This window comes from Petaurus breviceps, unplaced genomic scaffold (assembly GCF_028583685.1).
Source record: "Petaurus breviceps papuanus isolate PSGF00001 unplaced genomic scaffold, PetGlider_PUasm1.0 185, whole genome shotgun sequence".
NCBI lineage: Eukaryota > Metazoa > Chordata > Mammalia > Diprotodontia > Petauridae > Petaurus > Petaurus breviceps.
Genome location: NW_027185797.1, coordinates 31743771 through 31752265, shown reverse-complemented (window position 1 = coordinate 31752265; position 8495 = coordinate 31743771). Strand labels below are relative to the sequence as shown.

Sequence of the window (8495 nt, the reverse complement as noted above, 5' to 3'; positions counted from 1 at the left end):
ACTATGGTGTAGCGGTGACTATGGTGTAGCGGTGACTATGGTGTAGCCGTGGCTATCGTGGCCATACATACCACTATCTATGGCCGTGGAACCCTTCCTCAGGCATTGAAGCATACGGGAAAGTCCTGCAGCCCAGTCAGGAGAAAAGAAAAGAGGGGAGCTCTGTGGCTCTCCCTCCTCCCCCAGGGACCCAGACATATTCCTCTGGCAGAAAACGGGTAAAAGTCATTAGGGGTGGGTCATTTATCAGGAGGGGAAATAGGGCGATGGAGTGTGCACCCCAGGCAGCTTCATGCTGTTCCCTCCAGCTGAGGACACCCCAGCCTTTCGGGCATGCAGATTCTCAGGGAGGGAACCTGCCCCTCATCCCACTTATCCATTCAACCCTCAGGCTTTGCCGATTCTGCCTTAACACTCTATCCTTTGCTGTCCTCCCAGGGCCTCCTACCCACTTCCCGTGCCCATCTTTCACCCAGACAGGCACAATGAGTAACCTCCTAATTATTCTCCCTTCCTCCATTCCCTCTCCTTCCTAATCCATCCTCCACACTTTTGCTAGTATGCTAAACTGATGTGACTTTGAAGGCCAATCTGGCCGCTGTCACACCCATTACTCAAAAATCCTCTACGACTCCCGTGGCCTCTCAGCTGCATAATCTGGCCCCGCCTCTCTTCACAGACTCCTTCCATGGCCCTTCTCTGTACCACTGTCCCTTTGTCTGAGCGGTGGGCACCGCTGGCCCTTTCCTTTAAGATGACACTCGCCACACCTTCTGCCTAGCGCTTCTTGCTGTCACCTCTAGAAATCTGGTGTTCCCTTATCTTCGAACGTGTTATCTCCTCCTCCTCCCACCTGCCCAGGAGAAGACAAGATTGCTTCATTTTTGTTTATTCTCCATGAGAAAGAAGAAACCTGACCATCTGTTGGGCTGCACCCTGCTCAGGACCATGGGACCTTTCCAACTAACTGGAAGCTGAAATCTTCCATATGCATCATCTCCCCCATTGGAATGTGAGCTCTGTGAGAGTGAAGACTGTCCCACTTTTATCTCTAACACTTGGCACAATGCTTTGCACATAGTAAGAGCATAATAAATGCTTCGTTCATTCATTCATTTGTATGTTCAGTGTCTGGCTCACAGTAGACACCAAAGTGTTTACTGAACCATAACTGGTAGAAGGCACTACGGTTCCAGTGTGGTCTGGGCCAGGTAGTCTGTGAGGTGCACCCCGCCCCTGCGCCCCACTGTTCTGCGATAAACCTTCAGGTCCGTGTTTCTTTGGCGGTACCTAGATCTAACCTGATTTTCTTCTCTTGGACGCTAGCCGTTGCTCCTAAAGCCAGGCCAATGAGAGAAGCAGCAGAGCTCCGCCTCTGGAGGGGTGAGATTCAGGACTGCTTCTTGCCACGGAGGCCCCTGCCCCTTTCCCTTCTGTGAGCTCCCTATGGTGTCCCCACGCCCTGGCAGATCAGAAATGTGCCCTCTTCTCCTCACCCCAGCCCACCCTCTTAGTAGTGCTCTACGGGCTCCAGGATGACCCCTATTGCCTCAATGTCTCATCTCATCTAGGAAAGAAAATTAAGAAACCAGTTCAGACTTCACGGGCTAAGACGAGCTTCCTGGGTGTCCCTTCTTAGGGGTATCTGCATCATGAGAGGTCATGCTCCCTGGCTGTCTGCCTGCCTGGAATGTCCTCCCTCCTCAGGACTGCTCCTGGCCCTCCCAGATTCTTTCAGTCCCACCTTCTCTGAGCAGCCTTTCCCATGCCCCTTAAAGCTAGGGCCTATCCTGTGCAGGTTGTTGTGGCCAATTCATTCTGTCTCTAGCTGGCTTACGCACAGCTATTTGTTGTTGTCTCCCCCATTCAGTTGTGAGGCCCTTGAGGGCAGAGACTGTTGTTGTGCCCCCAGCTGACAGGACAGTGCCTGCCATGGAGGGGCCACTAATAAATGTGCAACTGCTGTCTGCCCTGGTCCAGTCATTTCAATTGCATCTTCATGACCCCATTTGGGGTTTCTTTGGTGAAGATGTTGGAGGGGTTGCCATTTTCTCCTCTAGCTCACTTGGCAAATTAAGAAACTGAGGCAAACAGGGTGAAGTGACTTGCCCAGGGTGACACAGTTCATAAGTGTCTAAGGCTGGATTTGAACTCAGTTCTTCTTGACTCCAGGCCTGGATCTCTATCAACTGTGCCAACTAGCTGCCCTCCCTGCCCCTTATGGTCCCTAAAATCCTCAAAAGCTCAGTTCAAGGGGCACCTCGGAAAATGGGACTTTTCTGATATTCCCCTCACTCCTAGTCCCATCCACAGATGTTATGTCTGTATTTACTCTGTATGGATTTCCGTGTCTACTAATATGTGCACATATGTGTTACCACACACGCGCAGAATATGCATCTCCTAAGAGCAGGGATTTTTTTGTTTTTCTTTCTGAATACTCAACACTTGGTACATGGAATACCTACGGAAGAAATGAATGAATGACCTTTTAGCACCTGCAAAAATCTCTTTGCAGAGTGTCTAACAGCCAAACATCCCCCCTTTTCCTTCCTGGCATTCCCTGATATTGTACCTATGTTCCACACCGCCAGTTGAATGCAGTCTCCTTGAAGGCAGGGGCCACTTGTGGGTTTTGTCTGTGAGTTCCTAGCATGGAGCGCAGCTCCAGGGACACAGCCAGTGCTTACTCTACGTTTGTTGAATAGAATGACCTCTGGAAAGCCACAGGATTCCCTTTGTTCCTTGTAATTCAGTGTCCTGTGACCACAGACTTCCTTAATCACCTTTGGGATTCTCCCCCAAACTCCATCTCGCTTCCACTGTCACTCTGGCCAATGAGTCCCTGAGAGAGGGGGACGGCAAAGGGAGCCCCAGACACCAGCAAGGCCGGGAGGCTTGGTGAGTTAGGATTTTATTTTATCTTGCTTTACAGACCATGATGAGTAGCTGAGAATGCTGAAAATAATGAGGAGCATATTTGGAACCAGGGGCACAGCAAACGATTCCAACCTTCCAACTTCTTGGTTCTTGCAGCTTCTGATCTTGGGTATCTGATTTTAAGCAGAGATGTTCTGAGAAGAAAGATCGGATTTCAGTTTGTTTTGCAAAATGCAGCAAGATACGACCTCTCCTTCAGACTCCATTTTATTCTGTCGGGATCCCCTGGCTGTCCCTGGCCAAAAAGAGAAGCCATTTTTCATAGTTTACAGTCAATATTTCTCCAAGAACAGAAATAAACAATTTGCAAATAAGGTAGAATACATAAGGTACAATACATTCTACATACGGTAGAATACATAGAATACAATCGTGTTGCTAGACTTATTGGGGATAATGTATGAGAAGGAAGGCAAAGGGAATGATTAAAAAGTATTATGGAAAACTCATCCACGCCTACCATTAAAGCAATTGGAAGGGGTGAGTTTTAGCAGACGGGCACCACGAGGGTTAGCTGTGTATCCTAGGCTGTGTTCTTGGAATGACAGTCTTATAACTAAATTCTCAGGGCCTCAGTTTCCCCATTTGTATAAACTTCATGGAGCTTTTTTAAGGGGAGATGACAAATTTTGGAGATGATGTGCCTTTCATTTAGCAATTACATAATGAGTTTAGGGGGTAGGAAAAATGGAGTGCACTGATCTGGAACACAAACTGTAGTGACTTGAACAGCAACTGGAAAGCTTCATTTTTATCCCAAAGAGGAAGCAGAAGACAGTGGGGCATTTTATATTTGGGAACAGAAGACTTTCTTGCCTTGGAATCTTGTTCTGCCACTGACAAGGTGGGTGAGTTTGGGCTTGTTGCCCAAAGGTCTTGTTTCCTCATCAATACAATGAAGAGGGTGGGACCAGATGATGGGGGAGGGGAGGAGAGGGGAAGATTTACCCTAGATGATGAATGTGTTCAAATCCTACCTTTGAAACTCCCTAGCTGTGTGACCCTAGGCAAGCCACTTTACTTTCTGTGGCTTTGGTTTCCTCATCTTTATAATGGGGATAATACCTGCACTCCATACCTCATGGGGTTATAGCAAAGAAAGTGCTTTGCCTACTTTAAAACTCCCTGAGAATGTGATTTTTCAAAAATGATTTAACCCTAAAGACATGAACTTCAGACTCACAGCAGCATAAGTCACAATTTAAAAACAATGACAACAAACCAGACATTTGTGTGAGTTATAGAAAGTTAGAGTTGTGGCTTAGAAATGCTCTATTTCTAGTCATTTTTACCCTTTCTAAGAATACCATAGTAGAAAAAAAAAGTCTTTGGCTGGTACTAAGGCTGTTTGGTTGCTATTCAAGTTTTTTCCATTTATTTTGGGTATCACTCCTGCAGTTCATGATAATAAATGTTTCAAGAACATACAGCCCATGGGAAAAACAAAGTCTTCACCAGTGGCATAGAAATGACGTTTTTTTCCCAATGAATTTTATTTTTTCCCTCATGCCTGAGCAACCCACAGTGGGAAAGTTTTGTTATGAAAGAACAAAATTTAATTGATCTGACACCACCTACCATTCTTGTAAGGAGGACATAGTTACTTAATGCATACATGGTTTTTACTCTAGAGAGAAATCAGGTCATTTTGGCCCAGATGTTAATGCAAAAGATGGGTGGAAGCAGAGGTCACATATCAGAAAAGGGAGCACAAGAAAATGCCCATTGATGCTAATCATGTTTACTTTCCTGAGTTCCCCATTAAACTCATGATGACTAATAACACCTACTTTGGTTTATCTGAAGCTGACAGATCCATCCAATTTTGATATTATTCCATAATGTTCTCTTTTTATATTTCTCTTTCAGAATTTCACTCACCATATAAAGGTCTCTGGTTTACAGGGGCTCAAATTTACAAGAAACAGCCTGCCTCTTCCCTGTTAATCCCTAAAATTTTCAGTACTCACTAGCTGTAATGTTAGGGGAGGCTAATCCATTAGAAATGCATCCACTGGCTCACAAAAGCTTAAGGATGGAGGGAATAAAATCGTCAGTCTAGTAGAAAAGGATCCGAGGGCCAAGCACTAGCGTTGAGAAGAGTTAGTGGACAGAACACTGGGCTTGGAGGGAGAACCCTCATCTGGCCTCAAGCCATAGCATTCCTAATCACATAGCCTTAGTCATTGAGCAATTAAATAATGAGATCAGGGAATCATGAAATGGAGTCCACAGATCTCAAACACAAATTGTACGTGTGTTTCAAGTTTTGACTTGAACAATGACTGGAAATCTTTTATCACAAACAGGAAACAGAAGTGGGATATTTTATTATGAGTTCTTTAACCCCTTTGAGTCTCAGTTTCCTCATCTGTAGAATGGGGATAACACAGAAAGGTCTATTTTGAGTCTCAACATGAAATTATGTAAGGTCCATGATCAACCTCAAGGCATTTAGACCCTTCAACTGTCATTATGATGGTTTGCATGGGAGTATAAGCATATACATGCAATGTAAAACAAGTTTTACTTCTGATCATTCCTATTTGTTTCTGCTGTCTCAACCAACAAAGATGATCATTAGATGGGGAAGAATAAAATACAAATGGTTGAGGAAACTAAAAGTCGAGACACATAAGGAATAAAGTGAGGGCAACCTAGCTGCCCTCAGCAACTTGAAAACACTCCCACTCACACAGACGTACCCTGTCTCTACCCTTCCCCTTCTTGGGTAGGAATGGGGAGGGAAGGCATTCTAGGCACAGGGAACAGTGCAGGTAAAGACACAAAGAAATGAGGGAGTCATGCATCTATTTTGGCAAGAATGTGAAGTGTGGGAAGGGGACTAATCTGGGATTAGAGCAGAATGGGGAGGCTCTGGCATGCTGGAAGGGTTTGAATTAAATATGATGACCATGGGGAACCACTGAAGATTTTTGAGGAGGGCAGACACAGGGCCAGATCTATGTGTGAGAAATATTATTCTGGTAACATTTCAAAGAATAAATTGGAGTGGGGGTAAGAGTGGAGAGAAAAGAGGAAAGAAGAGGCAGGAAAGTTGATAAAAATAATTCAGGTTAAGGATAATGAGGGTCTACAGACCCCAGAGTACAGTATAGCAGCAGCAGGACCAGAGAGGGAGAGATGGATTAGAGAGATGCTGGGCAGGACCAGATAATAGCTCACCTTTTCATAGGGCTCCATGGTTGGCAAAGCACTTTCTCCCACTGCCCTGTGGGAAAAGTCATACAGTGATTTTATCCCCATTTTACAGAAAAAGAAACAGAGGCTTAGAAGTGGCAGAGAGGGGTTGAGGGCCTTTCCCACAATTAATGTTGTCGTTACCAATTGCCAAAGTTAGGACCCTAACTCAGGTCTCAGGACTCCAAATCTGGGGCTCTCTCAACCACTTCATGCCTCTCAACAATGGTTCAAATGTCAGATGTAATTCTACCATTTTGAATTTCTTTTACCAATACAACAATCAACCTGATCCTAGGACCTCAGAGTTGGAAGAGATTTTCTAGAAGCAATGGTCATTTTTTTTTAATGTTTGTTAACTGTTATTTCAATATAATTGGTTTCTTTTGTAATCTCATGGATTTTGTTCTATGCATTAAAAAATCTTCTAAGAAGGCCCCATAGGCTCTGGCAGATTGCCCAAGGGACCCATTACACAGAAAAGGTTAAGAACCTCTGCTATGGAAGGGAATAAGCATTTATACAGCACCTGATGTGTGCAAGCCCCTCTGCTGCAGGAGGGGTGAAGGGAAGGGGATAAGCATTTACATAGCACCTACTGTATGCCAGCCCCTCTGCTAAGCACAACCCCAAGAGGGAGGGGTTGCTATTATCCTCATTTTAAGTTGAGAAAACAGAAGCAAACAGAGGTGAAGTGACTGTATTGAATCACCTTAATCAACTTGGTTAATTGACTTAAATCATCTGCTCCAATTCCCTCAATTTTATAGGTGGGGGGGGGAGGCTGAGGCCCAGAGAGGTCAGGCCACTTGGCCACAGTCAGAGAGGTCGTATCCATGGTAGATAATCCAAATACTACCCCAAGCTCCCACCAGCCACTGCACAATAGGAGCCATGCTCCTCGTAATCCTAGGGACATCTGCAAATGTCTTCTTGCCATCCAAATTCAACAAAGTTCTGCTGTCTGAGGAAAATGCCCGTCGTGCCCACACATCAATCAAAATGACGTAAATTCCATTTCCGCACAGCCCCTATCCTTTCAGGATAGACTCAGACCTTGCCTAAGTGGTAGAAGTAGGGAAAAACATTGATTCATTCATCAAATTCTGTCATGTGGGAATAAGGGACATTTTAATGAATTTTAAGAAATTAATTTTAATCTCGGAAAATTTGAGAAGCAAATTTAAGACAAGTAAAAGATGTTACTTCATATAGCAGGTAGATCTGGTCATGGAGTAGGCCACTAGGTAGATCAAGTACAGGACCTGGAGGCAGGAAGACCAGAGTTCAAATCCAGCCTCAGATATTATTTGCCTCAGTTTCCTCATCTGTAAAATGGGGATGATAATAATAATAGCATCTCCCTTCCATGGCTATTGTGAGGACAAAATGAAATATTTGTAAAATTGCTTTGCAAACCTTAAAATGCTACATAAATGCCAGCCGCTATTAGCATGATTATTGTCATTCTCCTGTCCAATTAATTCCAGCAGCCTCTAGGAAAAAATAGAAACTCCTCTATGTTGCCTTTAAAGGCCATTACAACCTGGTTCCCCCCAATCTTCCCACCCTCCTGAACTCTGAGATCCAGGCAAACTGACCTTCTCTCTGCTCCTCACACACTACACTCCCTCCCCTGAGTTGTACCTTTGTGTTGGCCACTCTCCGTGTCTACAATGTCCTTCTTCCCTTCAAGATGGAGCCTGGGCACCGTATCTGCACAAAGCCTTTCCTGATCCCCATGCCTGCTTATCTCTTACCCCACCAGCACTGAACTACTCCGCATGTATATCACACACACACACACACACACACACACTGTCCCTCCCTTACAATTGTGAATAGGGATTGTTCTATTCATTGCACTTGGAACCCTAGTCTAGCGCAGGGCTTGGTTGTTATTGCCCTTTGTTCTCAAAGAGGACCATGACATGGGGGAGGTGATGCCACGACATACAAGTAGACTGGATTTAAGTGAGGCAGGGCTGTGCCAAGACACCAGCCTCACTTTCTCCTCCAGAGCCATCTGGTCCTAGTGGCCAGATGTCGATCAGGATGACTGGAGATGGCCCCAAAAGGTGTCAGTGTAAGTATGCAGCAATATCTACTTATCAATTGATTGATAAAATTAGCTGCCTCCCAGAAGTGATATAGGCTGGAAATATGAATAATTTTAGAAATGATTTAGAGAAAATAATCAATATCAGAACTGTCATAGTTTACTTCAACAATTAAGGTATTTTGAAGTATCCACCTAAACTTTCAGGTGAAATTCTCTTTTACAACCTGCCCAGATAGGATAACTTCATTCCCAAGCCCAGAGGCCCTAGACAGTATGGGAATTTTCATATTCT

At 44.7% G+C, this 8495-nt stretch overlaps 1 long non-coding RNA gene across 1 annotated transcript; it reads right to left on the bottom strand.

The window, feature by feature from the left end:
- Window positions 1-3084: 3084 nt before the first annotated feature.
- Window positions 3085-7888, bottom strand: LOC138161795 (uncharacterized). The gene is made up of 3 exons (XR_011168468.1): window positions 7789-7888; window positions 6127-6172; window positions 3085-3175 (listed from the first exon to the last, which is right to left on the bottom strand). It is a non-coding gene; the product is annotated as an uncharacterized lncRNA (long non-coding RNA).
- Window positions 7889-8495: the final 607 nt, after the last annotated feature.